Below are 17,242 nucleotides of genomic sequence, written 5' to 3' on the forward strand. Positions count from 1 at the left end.
TTAGAGATGCGTTCATTTATGCACATATACAGCGTAGCCTACACACATTGCAATCTAGCTTGGGACACATCATCTGAAGTCTGTATTGGTTGGACTCCCTGAGTTGTGCATCATTCTGGCGGGTGGCGGGTGGCAATATAGCCGGCAACAAGAAATATGTACCAGTAAATGCCAAAATAAAGGAAACACCAACATGAAGTGTCTTAATAGGGCGTTGGGCCACCACGAGCCAAAACAGCTTCAATGAACCTTGGCATAGATTCTACAAGTGTCTGGAACTATTGGAACTACAAGTGTCTGGAACTATTGGATGTGACACCATTCGTCCATGTGAAATTCCATCATTTGGTGTTTTGTTTATGCTGGTGGCACCGCTCCAGAATCTCCCATAAGTGTTCAATTGGGTTGAGATCTGGTGACTGAGAAGGCCATGGCATGTGGTTTACATAGTTTTCATGCTCATCAAACCATTCAGTGACCACTTGTACCCTGTGGATGGGGGCATTGTCCTCCCACGGGGGCACAGCCATGGTAGCTGAAATAATGGCCTCCCCAGCATTTTTATAAATGACACTAAGCATGGGCAGAACTGAAAAAGCATGTGCGAGCAAGGAGGCCTACAACCTGACTCAGTTACATCAGCTCTGTTAGGAGGAATGGGCCAAAATTCACCCAACTTATTGTGGGAAGCTTGTGGAAGGCTACCTGAAACGTTTGACCCAAGTTAAACAATTTAAAGGCAATGCTACCAAATACTAATTGAGTGCATGTAAACTTCTGACCCACTGGGAATGTGATGAAAGAAAAAGCTGAAATACATCATTTTCTCTACTATTATTCTGACATTTCACATTCTTAAAATAAAGTGGTGATCCTAACTGACCTAAGACAGGGATTTTTACCAGGATTAAATATCAGGAATTGTGAAAAACTGAGTTTAAATGTATTTTACTAAGGTGTATGTAAATTTCCGACTTTAACTGTTGCTATGTGAGATGGCTATTATTACTATCTAACAGCTGTTTGTATGGAAATGTTTTGTAGTTGTTTTGTCCCGTTTCAACAGAAGTAAATGAACTTTGCTAGCTTTCACCAGTTGATGTACCGTTAGAGAGGAGCTGGCCAAAACTAGGTAGGGATTATTTTTGCCTCATTCACACTAGACCTGAATCAAACGATGAAACCAAACGATTGAAGACCTATAATTCTGACCTTTCTTTTGTGCAATGTGAGTTTTTATTAGAGTCAGGATAGCAATGTAATGTTATTGATTTGTCAGTTTCCTTAGCTAATTGCCTACTTTTAACACTAACACAGTAATAAACAGCTCTCAAGGCTTCACCGTCAGTACACAATACTATGGAAATCAAATCAAATCAAATTTTATTTGTCACATACACATGGTTAGCAGATGTTAATGCGAGTGTAGCGAAATGCTTGTGCTTCTAGTTCCGACAATGCAGTAATAACCAACAAGTAATCTAACCTAACAATTCCACAACTACTACCTTATACACACAAGTGTAAAGGGATAAAGAATATGTACATAAAGATATATGAATGAGTGATGGTACAGAACGGCATAGGCAAGATGCAGTAGATGGTATAGTGTACAGTCTATACATATGAGATGAGTAATTTAGGGTATGTAAACATAAAGTGGCATAGTTTAAAGTGGCTAGTGATACATGTATTACATAAAGATGGCAAGATGCAGTAGATGATATAGAGTACAGTATATACATATACATATGAGATGAGTAATGCAGGGTATGTAAACATTATATTAAGTGGTATTGTTTAAAGTGGCTAGTGATACATTTTTACATAATTTCCATAAATTCCCATTATTAAAGTGGCTGGAGTTGAGTCAGTATGTTGGCAGCGGCCACTAAATGTTAGTGGTGGCTGTTTAACAGTCTGATGGCCTTGAGATTGAAGCTGTTTTTCAGTCTCTTGGTCCCTGCTTTGATGCACCTGTACTGACCTCGCCTTCTGGATGATAGCGGGGTGAACAGGCAGTTGCTCGGGTGGTTGTTGTCCTTGATGATCTTTATGGCCTTCCTGTGACATCGGGTGGTGTAGGTGTCCTGGAGGGCAGGTAGTTTGCCCCCGGTGATGCGTTGTGCAGACCTCACTACCCTCTGGAGAGCCTTATGGTTGTGGGCGGAGCAGTTGCCGTATCAGGCGGTGATACAGCCCGACAGGATGCTCTCGATTGTGCATCTGTAGAAGTTTGTGAGTGCTTTTGGTGACGAGTCAAATTTCTTCATCCTCCTGAGGTTGAAGAGGCGCTGCTGCGTCTTCTTCACAACGCTGTCTGTGTGGGTGGACCAATTCAGTTTGTCCGTGATGTGTACAGCAAGGAACTTAAAACTTTCCACCTTCTCCACTACTGTCCCGTCGATGTGGATAGGGGGGTGCTCCCTCTGCTGTTTCCTGAAGTCCACAATCATCTCCTTTGTTTTGTTGACGTTGAGTGTGAGGTTATTTTCCTGACACCACACTCTGAGGGCCCTCACCTCCTCCCTGTAGGCCGTCTCGTCGTTGTTGGTAATCAGGCCTACCACTGTAGTGTCGCCCGCAAACTTGATGATTGAGTTGGAGGCGTGCATGGCCACACAGTCGTGGGTGAACAGGGAGTACAGGAGAGGGCTCAGAACGCACCCTTGTGGGGCCCCAGTGTTGAGGATCAGCGGGATGGAGATGTTATTACCTACCCTCACCACCTGGGGGCGGCCCGTCAGGAAGTCCAGGACCCAGTTGCACAGGGCGGGGTCGAGACCCAGGGTCTCGAGCTTGATGACGAGTTTGGAGGGTACTATGGTGTTAAATGCTGAGCTGTAGTCGATGAACAGCATTCTCACATAGGTATTCCTCTTGTCCAGATGGGTTAGGGCAGTGTGCAGTGTGGTTGCGATTGCGTCGTCTGTGGACCTATTGGGTCAGTAAGCAAATTGGAGTGGGTCTAGGGTGTCAGGTAGGGTGGAGGTGATATGGTCCTTGACTAGTCTCTCAAAGCACTTCATGAAGACGGAAGTGAGTGCTACGGGGCGGTAGTCGTTTAGCTCAGTTACCTTAGCTTTCTTGGGAACAGGAACAATGGTGCCTCTCTTGAAGCATGTGGGAACAGCAGACTGGGATAAGGATTGATTGAATATGTCCTTAAACACACCAGCCAGCTGGTCTGCGCATGCTCTGAGGACGCGGCTGGGAATGCCGTCTGGGCCTGCAGCCTTGCGAGGGTTAACACGTTTAAATGTTTTACTCACCTCGGCTGTAGTGAAGGAGAGCCCGCAGGTTTTGGTAGCGGGCCGTGTCAGTGGCACTGTATTGTCCTCAAAGCGAGCAAAAAAGTTATTTAGTCTGTCTGGGAGCAAGACATCCTGGTCCGCGACGGGGCTGATTTTCTTTTTGTAATCCGTGATTGACTGTAGACCCTGCCACATACCTCTTGTGTCTGAGGTGTTGAATTGCGACTCTACTTTGTCTCTATACTGGCACTTAGCTTGTTTGATTGCCTTGCGGAGGGAATAGCTACACTGTTTCTATTCGGTCATGTCTCCGGTCACCTTGCCCTGGTTAAAAGCTTCACGCTTTCAGTGTCACGCGAATGCTGCCATCAATCCACGGTTTCTGGTTTGGGAATGTTTTAATCGTTGCTCATGTCTTAACCTGTCTAGGATGAGTGTGCCGCTAGCGGCACCCCCCCCCCCCCCCCCACCCCCACTGAAAAACCAGTGCCGCGAAATTCAAAAAAAATATTTTTTTTAAATATTTAACTTTCACACATTAAAGTCCAATACAGCTAATGAAAGACACAGATCTTGTGAATCCAGTCAACATGTCCGATTTTTAAAATGTTTTACAGGGAAGACACAATATGTAAAGATGTACATCTATTACCTAAAAACACATTAGCATAATCCACCATCTTTTATTTGTCCACCAACACCAGTAGCTATCACCAATTCGGCTAAACTAAGATATTTATAGCCCCTAACCAAGAAAAAAACTCATTAGATGACAGTCTGATAACATATTTATGGTATGGGATAGGTTTTGTTAGAAAAAAGTGCATATTTCAGGTAGATGGCATAGGTTACAATTGCACCCACCGTCACAAATGGAATAGAAAAACTACTTAGAGCAACGTGTTTACCTACTTACTAATCATCAAACATTTCGTAAAAATACACAGCATACACGAATCGAAAGACACAGATCCTGTGAATACAGACAATATTTCAGATTTTCTAAGTGTCTTACAGCGAAAACACAATAAATCGTTATATTAGCATAGCACATAGCACATAGCAGCCCAGCATTGATTCTAGCCAAAGTGAGCGATAAAAGTCAACATCGCCAAAATATATTAATTTTTTCACTAACCTTCTCAGAATTCTTCAGATGACACTCCTGTAACATCATATTACACAATCCATATAGAGTTTGATCGAAAATGTTTATATTTAGCCACCAAAATCATGGTTAGACAATGTGAAATGTAGCTCAGCTGGTCAGAAAATGTCCTTGCGCCACTTAGACAGTGATCTACTCTTATACATAAATACTCATAAACGTGACTAAAAAATATAGGGTGGACAGGGATTGATAGACAATTTAATTCTTAATACAATTGCGGAATTACATTTTTTAATTTATCCTTACTTTTCAATACAGTTTGCGCCAAGCGAAGCTACGTCAAAAAACATGGCGTCCTAAGCCACTAACATTTTTCGACAGAAACACGATTTATCATAATAAAAATGTCCTACTTTGAGCTGTTCTTCCATCAGTATCTTGGGCAAAGGATCCTTTCTTGGGAGTAATCGTCTTTTGGTGGAAAGCTGTCCTCTTGCCATGTGGAAATGCCAACTGCGTTCGGGATGAACTGAAAGCGTGCCCAGCTATTCACAGCGTTAAAGAAATAAATGTCCCAAAATCGCACTAAACGGATATAAATTGCTATAAAACGCTTTAAATTAACTACCTTATGATGTTTTTAACTCCTATAACGAGTAAAAACATGACCGGAAAAATATAACAGGCTAAACTAACGCTTGGAAAAATAGCAGGTCGATGTCCTCCACGCGCATTACGCAGCTGCAAAGGAGCTCCTACCTACAGGGTTTTTTTATTTATAGGGCCTGTGAACGCGCAATCGACCCCATTGAAATCGTCATCACGTAAAGGCATCCAGGGGAAGACGTAAGCAGTGTCCGTATAGTCATAGCAATAACAGTGCCCTTTTAACTGACTCCAGAACAGTGGCCAAAATTTCTGAAATCTGACTCCATGTCAGGGAAATTGCTGTAGAATGGGCTCTGTTCCACTTAGAGCAGGGGTGTCAAAGTCAAATGGACGGAGGGCCAAATAAAAAATTTAGCTACAAGCCGAGGGCCGGACTGTTCGAATGTTCATTGAAAAAATTTTAAATGACGCATATAGTCTAGTGAACCTAATTGAACCTACTGAAAACCTAACAAATATATTCCAATATGATCAGATAAGTAAAGCAATATTTTCTTATGGCTCTGTCAGTAATCTTTAATTTTCAACAGACACAAAAGACAAATTTCCTTTATATAAAAATCCCCATAACATGAACATTAAATGAAAGAAACCGGTATTCAAGGCACCATCAGTAGCCTATATTTTCTATTTTAGCAAAAGTGGGCTAAATTTACTTCAAAGAAAAAAACAATAATAGCAATTTTCTATCATCCACTCAACTGAAATATTTTTAAAATATAATTGGATTGAAATACAATAAAATAAAGTGCAAAAATCTATTAATCAAAAACAACACTTTGTTTAAGGAGAAGTAACATGCAGTGAAAACAAATATTAAACTTTAACTTTTAAACTTGAACTGAGTAAAAACTCTAAATATGTGATTGCACAGTAATGTTCACTTGTTTGAGGTTGAGGGTGATACTTGGTGGTGTCCCATCTTTTCCACAAGTTCATCAATGTTCGGGGTAAGGCTCTGAGCTGAGGAAATCCTCAGAATTGAGTGGAGGTGTTCAGCAGTAAGTCGACTTCTGTGTGATGTTTTGTTCAGGTTCATCAAAGAAAACAGTTGTTCACACAGGTATGTGCTGCCAAACATAGACAACGTTTGAGCAGCCTGGATGCGCAGCTGGGGCATTGTGTCGGGGAGGAAACGGGCGAACTCCGCAGCACCCACTGCCGCATATTTTGCCCTCAGTGCATCATTGCATTGGAGGTCAATCAACTCCATTTGGAGGTTTGGTGGTGAGCTTTCCACGTCAACAGCAAATGGGTTACCGAGCAGTTCCAACCTGCTTTTTTGTGCTTCAAAGTCAGCAAATCGGCGTCGAAAGTCAGCGGCAAGCATACCTATTTTATCAGCCAACTGTGCGCTCGGGAACGCACTGGTAGAGAGCTTCTCTTTCATGGTCTGGCAGCTGGGAAAGTGGCTCAAATTTTCTTTCCGCATCTGCGTCTCCCACAGAGTCAGTTTGGTTTTAAATGCCTTCACTGTACTGTACATATCAGAGATGACATGATCACGACCCTGCAGCTGCAAGTTCATTGCATTCAGATGACTCGTAATGTCACACAGAAAAGCCATTTCACACAGAAACATTTCGTCTCGGAGTTGTGTTGTGTCTTTCCCTTTGCTGTCCAAGAACAGACAAATCTCCTCACGAAGCTCGAAACATCTTTGAAGCACCTTTCCCTGGCTTAGCCATCGCACCTCTGTGTGATAAGGCAAATCACCATGCTCCGTTTCTAACTCCGTCAGAAATGCCTTGAACTGGCGGTGATTCAAACCTTTGGCTCTGATAAAGTTAACTGTGCGCGTGATGATGCTCATTACATGCTCCATTTTCAAGGCTTTACCGCACAACGCTTCCTGGTGTATGATACAATGATAAGCTGTCAGCTCACCTGTCGCGTTTTCCTCTTGCATCTTTTCCCGTATCTTCGCCACCAGTCCGCTCCTGTGTCCACACATCGCAGGTGCTCCGTCGGTTGTCAAACCCACGAGTTTTTCCCAAGGCAGCTCCATCTCATTTACACATCTTGACACCTCTTCATACAAATCATGCCCCGTAGTTGTGCCATGCATAGGACGTAAAGCCAAAAACTCCTCTGTCACGCTTAGGCTGGAGTCCACTCCGCGGATGAAAATTGACAACTGGGCAATGTCAGAAATGTCGGTGCTCTCATCCACAGCCAAGGAATATGCAATGAAATCTTTTCCCTTTTTCACAAGCTGCTCTTTTAGATTGATGGACAACTGGTCTACTCTCTCGGCAATGGTGTTTCTGCTCAGACTCACATTTAAAAAGAGTTGCCTTTTTTCTGGGCAAACTTCGTCACAAACTTTAATCATGCAGTTTTTGATGAAATCCCCCTCCGTAAATGGCCGGGCTGATTTAGCGATCTCTTCTGCCAAAATAAAACTGGCCTTGACAGCAGCCTGGCCTTGTGATTTGGCTTTTTTGAACAGAGCCTGTCGAGATTTGAGGCCTCGTTTTAATTCCTCTGCCTTTTGTAGCCTTTGTTCCATGTCCATATTCTTGTTTTTGTCCGCGTGTTTCGTTTCATAATGTCGTCTCAGATTATACTCTTTCAGTACCGCCACACTTTCTCCACACAGAAGACACACAGGTTTTCCAGCTACCTCCGTGAACATATACTCCGACTCCCACCTTGTTTGAAACCCCCGGTTCTCAGTGTCCACCTTCCGTTTTGCCATTTTTGATGGGTATCTGAAAGTTAATTTTACTGTGATGCTGACGACTGCTGTGCCAATAAATATTGAAATGAAGCAGCCTACTGCTCGGTGCGTCACCGTTGCATTGTGGGAAATGTAGTATTGGTGCGTGTAAAAGATCTGCGGGCTGCCGGCTTGCTGCGGTCTGCGGGCCGGTTCTAATAATAAATCAAGATCATCCCAGGGGCCGTAAAAAACCTTCTCGCGGGCCGGATGTGGCCCGCGGGCCTTGACTCTGACATATGTGACTTAGAGACAAAATTTCAACTCCTATAGAAACTATAGACTGTTTTCTATCCAATAATAATAATAATATGCATATTGTACGATCAAGGATTTTGTGGGAAGCCGTTTCAAAAATTACACGATTAGCATAATTAGTCTCAACAGCGCCCCCATCCTCAACATTAACAGGATCAGATGGTGACATGTGTCCCAGTAAGGGTCAGACAGCCAGTCTACAGAGCTCAGGTGACTTTTGCAGTATACTAACAATAACAATATCAGTGAATGATACAAAGTTCCATCTTGAGTTGATGGTTGGACCTACAGTAGCTACAGGACAGCATATTACAGTCTGGGATCTGGGAATAATGGTCATTTTAATTACTGAACCATTGATTATATTCTTGGAAAATATAATGTATAAACATTCACCAAGTAAATCTTTGTCATGCCTCATCTTAGGAGGATCAGATGGTGACGGGTCTCAGCAGGGTCAAGCAGCCAGGGAAGTCCAATCTGTGATGGAGCAGAGAGGAATTCTTGCAGATACAACACTTTATTATCTTTGTGCAGCAACACTGGACAACCCAGATGGTTCAAAGATTTAAACTATTGTATAGCAGTCTGAAAAACCTCCAAAGTTGATTTCAAACTGTAACAAGGGTTGATAGAGGCTTTTCCCAATGACACAAATCATGTAAATCAAAAATGTGAGGAACACCTGGTAGAAGCTATTGATGATGAATGGATACAGATATGTTTGAATGCCCAGTCCTGTTCATATAAATCTCAGACACACAGGGCGTTCGGAAAGTATTCAGATCCCTTGACTTTTTCCACATTATGTTACATTACAGCCTTGTTCTAAGATTTATATAATACTTTTTTTCCCTCATCAATCTACACACAACACCCCGTAATGACTTACCGAAAACAGGTTTTTAGATTGTTTTGCAAATGTATTAAAAGTGCAAAGCAGAAATACCTTATTTACATACGTTTTCAGACCCTATGCTATGAGACTCGAAATTGAGCTCAGGTGCATCCTTTTTCCACTGATCATCCTTGAGATGTTTCTACAACTTGATTGGAGTCCACCTGTGCTAAATTCAATTGATTGGATATGATTTGGAAAGGCACACACCTGTCTATATAAGTTCCCACAGTTGACAACGCATGTCAAAGCAAAAACCAACCAATGAGGTCGAAGGAATTGTGCGTACAACAGGATTGTGTCGAAGCACAGATCTGGGGAAGGGTACTAAAATATTTCTGCAGCATTGAAGGTCCCCAAGAACACAGTGGCCTCCATCATTCTTAAATGAAAGAAATTTGGAACCACCAAGAATCTTCCTAGAGCTGGCCAAACTGAGCAATTGGGGGAGAAGGGCCTTGGTCAGGGAGGTGACCAAGAACCCGATGGTCACTCTGACGGAGCTCCAGAGTTCCTCTGTGGAGATGGGAGAACCTTCCAGATCGACAACCATCTCTGCATCACTCCACCAATCAGGCCAGGCGGAAGCTACTCCTCAGTAAAAGGCACATGACAGCCCGCTTGGAGTTTGCCAAAAGGCACCTAAAGGACTCTCAACCCATGAGAAACAAGATTTTCTGGTCTGATGAAACCAAAATTGAACTATTTGACCTGAATGCCACGTGTCACATCTGGAAGAAACCTGACACCATCCCTATGGTGAAGCATGGTGGTGTCAGCATCATACTGTGGGGATGTTTTTCAGCGGCAAGGACTGGGAGACTAGTCAGGATCGAGGGAAAGATGAAAAGAGTAAAGAACAGAGAGATCCTTGATGAAAACCTGCTCCAGAGCGCTCCTGGACCTCAGACTAGGGCGAAGGTTCACCTTCCAACAGAACATCGACCCTAAGCACACAGCCAAGAGAACGCAGGAATGGCTTTGGGACAAGTCTCTGAATGTCCTTGAGTGGCCCAGCCAGAGCCCGGACTTGAACCCAATCCAACATCTCTGGAGAGGCCTGAAAATAGCTGTGCAGCGACAATCCCCATCCAACCTGACAGAGCCTGAGAGGATCTGCAGAGAAGAATGGGAGAAACTCCCCGAAATACAGGTGTGCCTACCATTTAGTGTCATACCCAAGAAGACTTGAGGCTGTAATCACTGCCAAAGGTGCTTCAACAAAGTACTCAGTAAAGGGTCTGAAAACTTATGTAAATGTGATATTTCTAAAAACGTTTTTTTACTTTGTCATTATTGGGTATTGTGTGTAGATTGATGGGGGGGACAATTTAATACATTTTAAAATAAGGCTGTAACGTAACAAAATGTGGAAAAAGTCAAGGGATCTGTACTCAGAAACTGCCTCTGGAAGCAACATCAAGACACGAACTGTTCGTCGGGAGCTTCATGAAATGGGTTTCCATGGCCGAGCAGCCCCACACAAGTCTAAGATCACCATACGCAATGCCACGCTCCGCCTGGAGTGGTGTAAAGCTCGCCGTCATTGGACTCTGGAGCAGTGGAAACGTTATCTGGAGTGATGAATCGTGCTTCACCATCTGACAGTCCGACAGACAAATCTGGGTTTGGCGGATGCCAGGAGAACGCTACCTGCCAAAATGCATAGTGCCAGCTATAAAGTTTGGTGGAGGAGGGATAATGGTCTGGGATTGTTTTTCATGGTTCGGGCTAGACCCCTTAGTTCTAGTGAAAGGAAATCTTAACACTACAGCATACAATGACATTCTAGATGATTCTGTGCTTCCAACTTTGTGGCAACAGTTTGGGGAAGGCCCTTACCTGTTTCAGCATGACAATGCCCCTGTGCACAAAGCAAGGTTCATAAAGAAATGGTTTGTTGAGATCGGTGTGGAAGAACTTGACTGGCCTGCACAGAGCTCTGACCTCAACCCCATCAAACACCTTTGGGATGAATTGGAATGCCGACTTTGAGCCAGGCCTAATTGCCCAACCTCACTAATGCTCTTGTGGCTGAATGGAAGCAAGTCCCCGCAGCAATGATCCAACATCTGGTAGAAAGCCTTCCCAGCATGGAGGATGTGCTGTTTCTCTGTGTTCATTTACATGTGTAGTTGTATGTGTTTTTTTATTGTTGTTTTTTAAACTTTTGTTTCTAAACATTTCCCTTGGGAATAAAGAAAAAAAAAAGGTGGAGAAAATGTGTTTTGGGAGAGAGTTTAGGTATTGACTAGACTGGTGGGGGTTGGGTGTGCAGGTGGCTCAGGCTAGCTGGGTGGTCTGGCAGAAATTTTATATAGAGGATGTCTTAAGAAATGTGTTTGATTTGTTAGGCATTGAATGACCTTTTATCAAGTTCAGTCTTGTCAATCACTTAAAAACATATTTAACAATGATCTCTTACCTAGCTTGATGACTGGGTGCATTGTTTCTTAATTTTAGTTGTTCTAAATAGAGAGGGCTAGAAGGGCCATGGGTTATATTGGATTGTGTAGAAATGCAGGAAATTTGCCAGACCCCTCGCAAATTTATGTCCCCCCCACTTCTAAAACCAAAGTTGGGCCCCTTATATTAAGGTATTTTAATGTTGCGTGAACCCCATCCAAACCGCACACGGGCAAGCTAAATCAAGCTCGTTCGTTTTCAGTGGCTGGAGGTGGGTTCAGTGTTGCCAGCTCCTTGGTAAGGAAAGTAGCTATTGGCTGTCCTAAAAGTCACTAGAAGTCGCTAAATGATGTCATAGCCTAATTTGCATAATCGGCTGTGATGGACGCTGTAGGAGAGAGGAATAACGTCGTGGGAGGGACAAAAAGTGAGTAAAAAACACCCTAAATATGTTTCGAACTACAAATTAACTTTCTTCTGTCGATTCTTGTTTTTTTTTATGTCACAATTCCAACCCTCCTCCTCTATCCGGGCTTGGGACCGGCAAAAGTGACCCAAAAGAGACACTCTGGCGGAGTTAGTTAGTTTTTTTAGTTTATTTTTTTAGTTTATTTTTCTTAATTTGGTTTGGTTTTTTAACTTTATCATCCACTTGGGAGCCTACAAGTCACAGTAAAACATGAACATTTTTAATCATAACATTTTTAACATTTTTTTGTATACAATCTACATTAACAATCTAAATGGATCAAAAAGAGACAATAGAAAAAATGGCAATGTGAGAAAATTATGGTAGCTAGTCTGGCCCTAGTTCAGGTAAAAAATATGTTTTAAATGTAAACCAGGGCGAGATCAGCCAGCGGCGGCTTCCCGCATGCGCGATTCATTTGCAATCTGGACGCGGAAGAGTGAACATCTCCTGCTCTGACTGCAGCTGAGAGGGACTGCTGTGCGAGGACTGGGCCGCCTGTGAGTGTTTTGGGACCTGGGTGGCAGCACCCGCTGCTCGTTGAGTAGAGTAAGAACGATACGTGCATTCACAAAAGTTTCCAATAACACCAGAAAAAGTCGCTAGATTTGTCGCTAGTCGCTTTTTTGAAAATGTGTCGCTAGAGGGGTCTGAATACTCGCTAAATATAGCGACAAAGTCGCTAAGTTGGCAACACTGGGTTTCCACTAGTTACCATAGCCACAAAGCTGTGTCATACTACTTCAATATTGACTATATTGTAAAAAATTCATGAAAACATAAATTTGCTTAATGGTCTTCATTTAAGGTCAGGCATAAGGTTGGCAGTGTGGTTGAGGTTAGGTTTAAAATCAGATTTTAAGAAGAAATTGTAGAAATAGGCGGGGTTTATAATTTTGTGAATGTGGTAACGAGGGACGACCCCGGAGGTGGGGGCTAGGACAGCAGGACGTTCTCGCGCCTGCTCATCAGGTAGAAGATTTCCAATTGGGTGTGGCTTACGTATTTTTTTTTTTTTTTTTTTTTTTTTTTGACTGTTGTTGTTTCTTCAGAGGTGATAGGGGTCGTGAATCGTTTTTGAAGGTAGGTATATGGAACTATTTCATAGAGAAATATATCTATACGTGTTAAAACCGTCCGCACCTGTTTGGAGCTGAACCTCATCTGAGTTCTGGAGTTTGTAAGATAAGAAGCTCGACGAACTCAGCGGTTTTACTTTTCAGTAAAATATTGTAATGAAACAGGCCCCAGGGTCGTTACAATATGTAGACGGTAATTTACAATATTCACCCGCAGGGTTGTGTGCCGTTCCTGTACAGACTACTTCTCTTGTATTTAAACAGTAACAAATTGCAACAACAAACATGTGCCAATATTTAGCCCATATCCGTTTGATGACTTACTGTGTAGAATAATATTTTACAGAATATGGGTATGTAAGGCCTAACTGAAGACTACTTCACTGCTGAATCTACTGTACTAGTAGATCAACACAGACACTTTTTGATGTCTGGGTTTTAAAATATGACAGTACAAACTGATGTCATGATGCCGACTTATAGTAAAAGTAGGCCTACAGTATCAATAAGAAGTAGTATGACACTACCATTGTCTTTTGTCCAGTTTGCCTTAAAGTTCTCAAGTGAGATCTATACAAGGGTCAGGATGTCCGAGACCGAGCCATGGATCAGGGCTGGAGGTCCATGGGAAGCCCCTGTCCATCGCCTCCCTGCCTCATGGATCAAACAATGGCTGTGGCATCCTCCAACCTCCAGACCCAAGGTTGAAGACTTGGAGAGGCATTATGCAGGACTGTTAGAAGACAGCACTACCAGTCCCTCCAGTTGCTGCTCTCGCCAGCGCATCCTCCTGGCCATCCTCATCATGGTGGCCCTGACAGTCATGGCACTGCTGCTACTGTGGAACTACCAGTGCATCATGGTGTGGCACCTCTGCCAGGAAGAGCACTCTGGCTTCCCTAAGATGATGGGAGGGGGTATAGGACTGGCACGTTGGGGGAGAGACTAGGGCTTTGTGCAGGTTTAGGGAGTGATATTGCGAAAGCACATTAACCCTATCCAAACATATACACTAGCTAGCTCATTTTTGTCCTGATTTTGTGTTTGTTTTTCTGCTTGGATTCTATGGTGCCATACATTTAGCATAATGTTAGTTTTTCCATATAAGTTATGAACAGGAGCCAGGTTTTTCAGTTACTGTCAGATTTTTGTTTGTTTTAAACTCAGGTTCAGAAATAAACAAAGCCAAAAGTATGTGGACAGCTCATTCCAAAATCATGGGCATTTAATATGGTGTTGGTCCTCCACTCTTCTGGGAAGGAAACTAGATGTTAGAACTTTGCTGCAGGGACTTGCTTCCATTCAGCCACGAGCATTAGTGAGGTCGGGCACTGATGTTGTGTGATCGTAGTCTGCGTTCCGATTCATCCCAAAGGTGTTCGATTGGGTTTGAAGACACGGCTCTGCTGGCCAGTCAAGTTCTTCCACACTGATCTCGAAAAACCATTTCTGTATGGACCTCGCTTTGTGCACAGGGGCATTGTCATGCTGAAACAGTAATGGGCCTTACCCAAACTGTTGCCACAAAGTTGGAAGCGCAGAATCGTCTAGAATGCCGTATGCTGTTGCATTAAGATTTCCCTTTACTGGAACTAAGGGGCTTAGCCCGAACCATGAAAAACCGCCCCAGACCATTATTTCTCCTCCACTAAACTTTACAGCACTATGCACTCGGCCATCCCGTTCTGTGAGCTTGTGTGGCTTACAACTTCGCGGCTGAGCCATTGTTGCTCCTAGAAGTTTCCACTTCACAATAACAGCACTTACAGTTGACCGGGGCAGCTCTAGCAGGGCAGAAATTTGACAAACTGGCTTGTTGGAAAGGTGCATCCTATGACGGTGCCACATTGAAAGTCACTGAGCTCTTCTTCAGTATGGGCCAATCTACTGTCAATGTTTGTCTATGGAGAGTGCGTGGAGGTGTGCTCAATTTATTAGAACTGTCAGCAACGGATGTGGGTGAAATAGCTAAATCCACTAATTTGAAGGGGTGTCCACATACTTTTGTATAAAACAACACACTTTCAATGGTCTATTTTTGCCATGTTGTGTATTACTCAAGCTGGAGTATATAAGCTCTTATGTTCTTATTTCTTTTGTGAATATTAGAGGATGATTTTATATTTTGTAAGTGTTCCTACACTAGAAATAAAGATACTTGTTTGTCATATTAAGCTCGACGCATGTTTGCCAACCTACTATAGTTTATTGTATTTACCACAAGGGGGAGTTATTGTCCATAAATAAAACATCAAGTCCCAGCTCTCAGATGTTTCAAGGTGCAGCACTAACTGTTGTTTTGCATGTCTTTTGGGGTTGAAGGTGTTCTCACTGATTTTCCTTCTAATTTAAACCAAGGGTTGGATAAAAAAAAACTGTGGCTCTCAAATGGACTGTGTGTCTGTCTACATTGTGATGCCTCTGTGTGGTCAAGCATGGGGGGAAATGTGTGTGATTATGTGAATGTGGTTTTCACGTGGGTGGTATCGGGTGTAATCATTACGCAGATTTTAGCAAAAATTTTCGTCTGTTGCTAAAAAAATTGCAACAATCTTTTTATTCCAAAAGGAAAATGTTTTGTAATGAAAACAAGAGTTTCTATTGGACAAATTAATGTAGCTCCTTCGTCATTTCATTCCATTTGGTTGGTTCTTAAACCGTAAACGGTTTCCGTTGCAAGACGTAACGAATACATCCCAGGCCTTTTGCATGCAACAGTGTTCCTGTCATGAGTGAGTCTTGTGGAACACAGTCCATTCTGACCCTTAGATTCTGGTGTCCCAGGGCCCTGTCTGGTTTGAGGAAATGACTATTTGTCCCTTGGCATTGGCTGTTTAGCCATGTGTGTCTTTAAGGATAAAAAGTATGTTGAACTGACACAGGTCCTTGTTAAGGACCGGTAGTTGTGCCATTCTTCAGGGGATCAATCACAGATTTTCCAATGGAGGCAATGAGGCATGAGCCCAAGGGATGGAGGGGAAGTAGACACATCGGAAGGCTATTAAAGAACATCCTGAAAGTGGACAATAGGACAATCCTTGTTTATGTCATCAAAATTGTTTTGCGACTATCATACTATCTTGTATGGTGTCTTTTTGTCGTTCAAAAAGGTGAGGGAAAATTAAAACATGGTCATTATTGCACTTGTTGTGGAATGAAGTTTCCATGTAGGCCTAGTTTATAATGCCAACCATCATTTTTCCAACACTGGTGCAATGCTGTACTAGCCCACCATCTTTATTGTCCCCGGCAATGACAACTGGGAGGAGACTGTGGATCTGTCCCCGTATGTTAGTTTGTATGTTCTTTCTTACAGTAGTCACACGATAACTCAGACAGCACTGGCCCGATTTGAACAAAACTTGGGCGAATGATGCGTCTTGCCATAGAGATCCAGTATTTACAAAAGTACACTGATTGGGCAGATGGTGGCGCTATAACAAGATATTGAAAATGCAAAGTTTGAAACGTCAAGCCCCTCACCCTGTTTGACCTAAAGTAATGAAATTCGGTACATGGGTCCCTCTCAGAAGGAACAAATGAGCCTCAGGGACCCATAAGGTCTGACATGATGGATTTTCCGTCATTTTGAATTTCGTGAAAAATACTTTACGCAACTCTTCAGGCAGCAAATTACTGATTAGCATGAAACTTGATATGTGGCATCTATGGACTAAGGTGGACATCTATGGACTAAGGTGTCTCAATGCAATATTTTCCAGACTAGTGCTTAAAACAACATTCAGCCATGGCAATACAGCCACACCAGCCCACATCACCGTGTGTCTGTGTGACACTCTGTTTTTCTGTCTTTGTTCCTCTGTTGTCACTCTGTCTGTGTCTGTCTGTCACTCCTAAGTGTTAATTGCTATTACATATAGAGACAACAAATTAAGGAACTGGCAGTACATCTGTGTCTCTGTTTTCTTCATAAACTGCACTCACCTCTGAGCTGTGTCTGCTAAGCCAAGCATCCTTTCCCACAGCACTGAGACCAGAGGATCACACTGCCTGTGCTGGGTCCAGCAACAACCTAGTTGTGAATGAATAAACACATTTATTAGATAAAGAAGAAAGATTTTTTTTTTTTTTTTTACATTGTAGAATAATAGGGAAGACATCAAAACTATGAAATAACACATGGAATCATGTAAACCAAAAAAGTGTTAAACAAATCAAAATATATTTTATATTTGAGATTCTTGAAAGTAGCCACCCATTGCCTTGATGACAGCTTTGCACACTCTTTTTATTCCTCTGCTACTCGCCCAAGCCCAAGGTGGCTTAGCAGTTCAGACGTATTTTTCCGTGTTGTCGTGTCGTGTCCTGTATATATATATATTTACACCTTTTCTTCACATATCTTTTATTTATTT

The 17,242-nt window shown here is 42.7% G+C and overlaps 1 long non-coding RNA gene across 1 annotated transcript; it reads left to right on the forward strand.

The window, feature by feature from the left end:
* The first annotated feature begins 12,201 nt into the window (after window positions 1-12,201).
* Window positions 12,202-15,255, forward strand: LOC129864086 (uncharacterized). Its single transcript, XR_008761052.1, has 2 exons — window positions 12,202-12,336; window positions 13,411-15,255. It is a non-coding gene; the product is annotated as an uncharacterized LOC129864086 (long non-coding RNA).
* The last annotated feature ends 1,987 nt before the right edge of the window (window positions 15,256-17,242 follow it).

Source organism: Salvelinus fontinalis, chromosome 10 (assembly GCF_029448725.1).
Source record: "Salvelinus fontinalis isolate EN_2023a chromosome 10, ASM2944872v1, whole genome shotgun sequence".
Taxonomy (NCBI): domain Eukaryota; kingdom Metazoa; phylum Chordata; class Actinopteri; order Salmoniformes; family Salmonidae; genus Salvelinus; species Salvelinus fontinalis.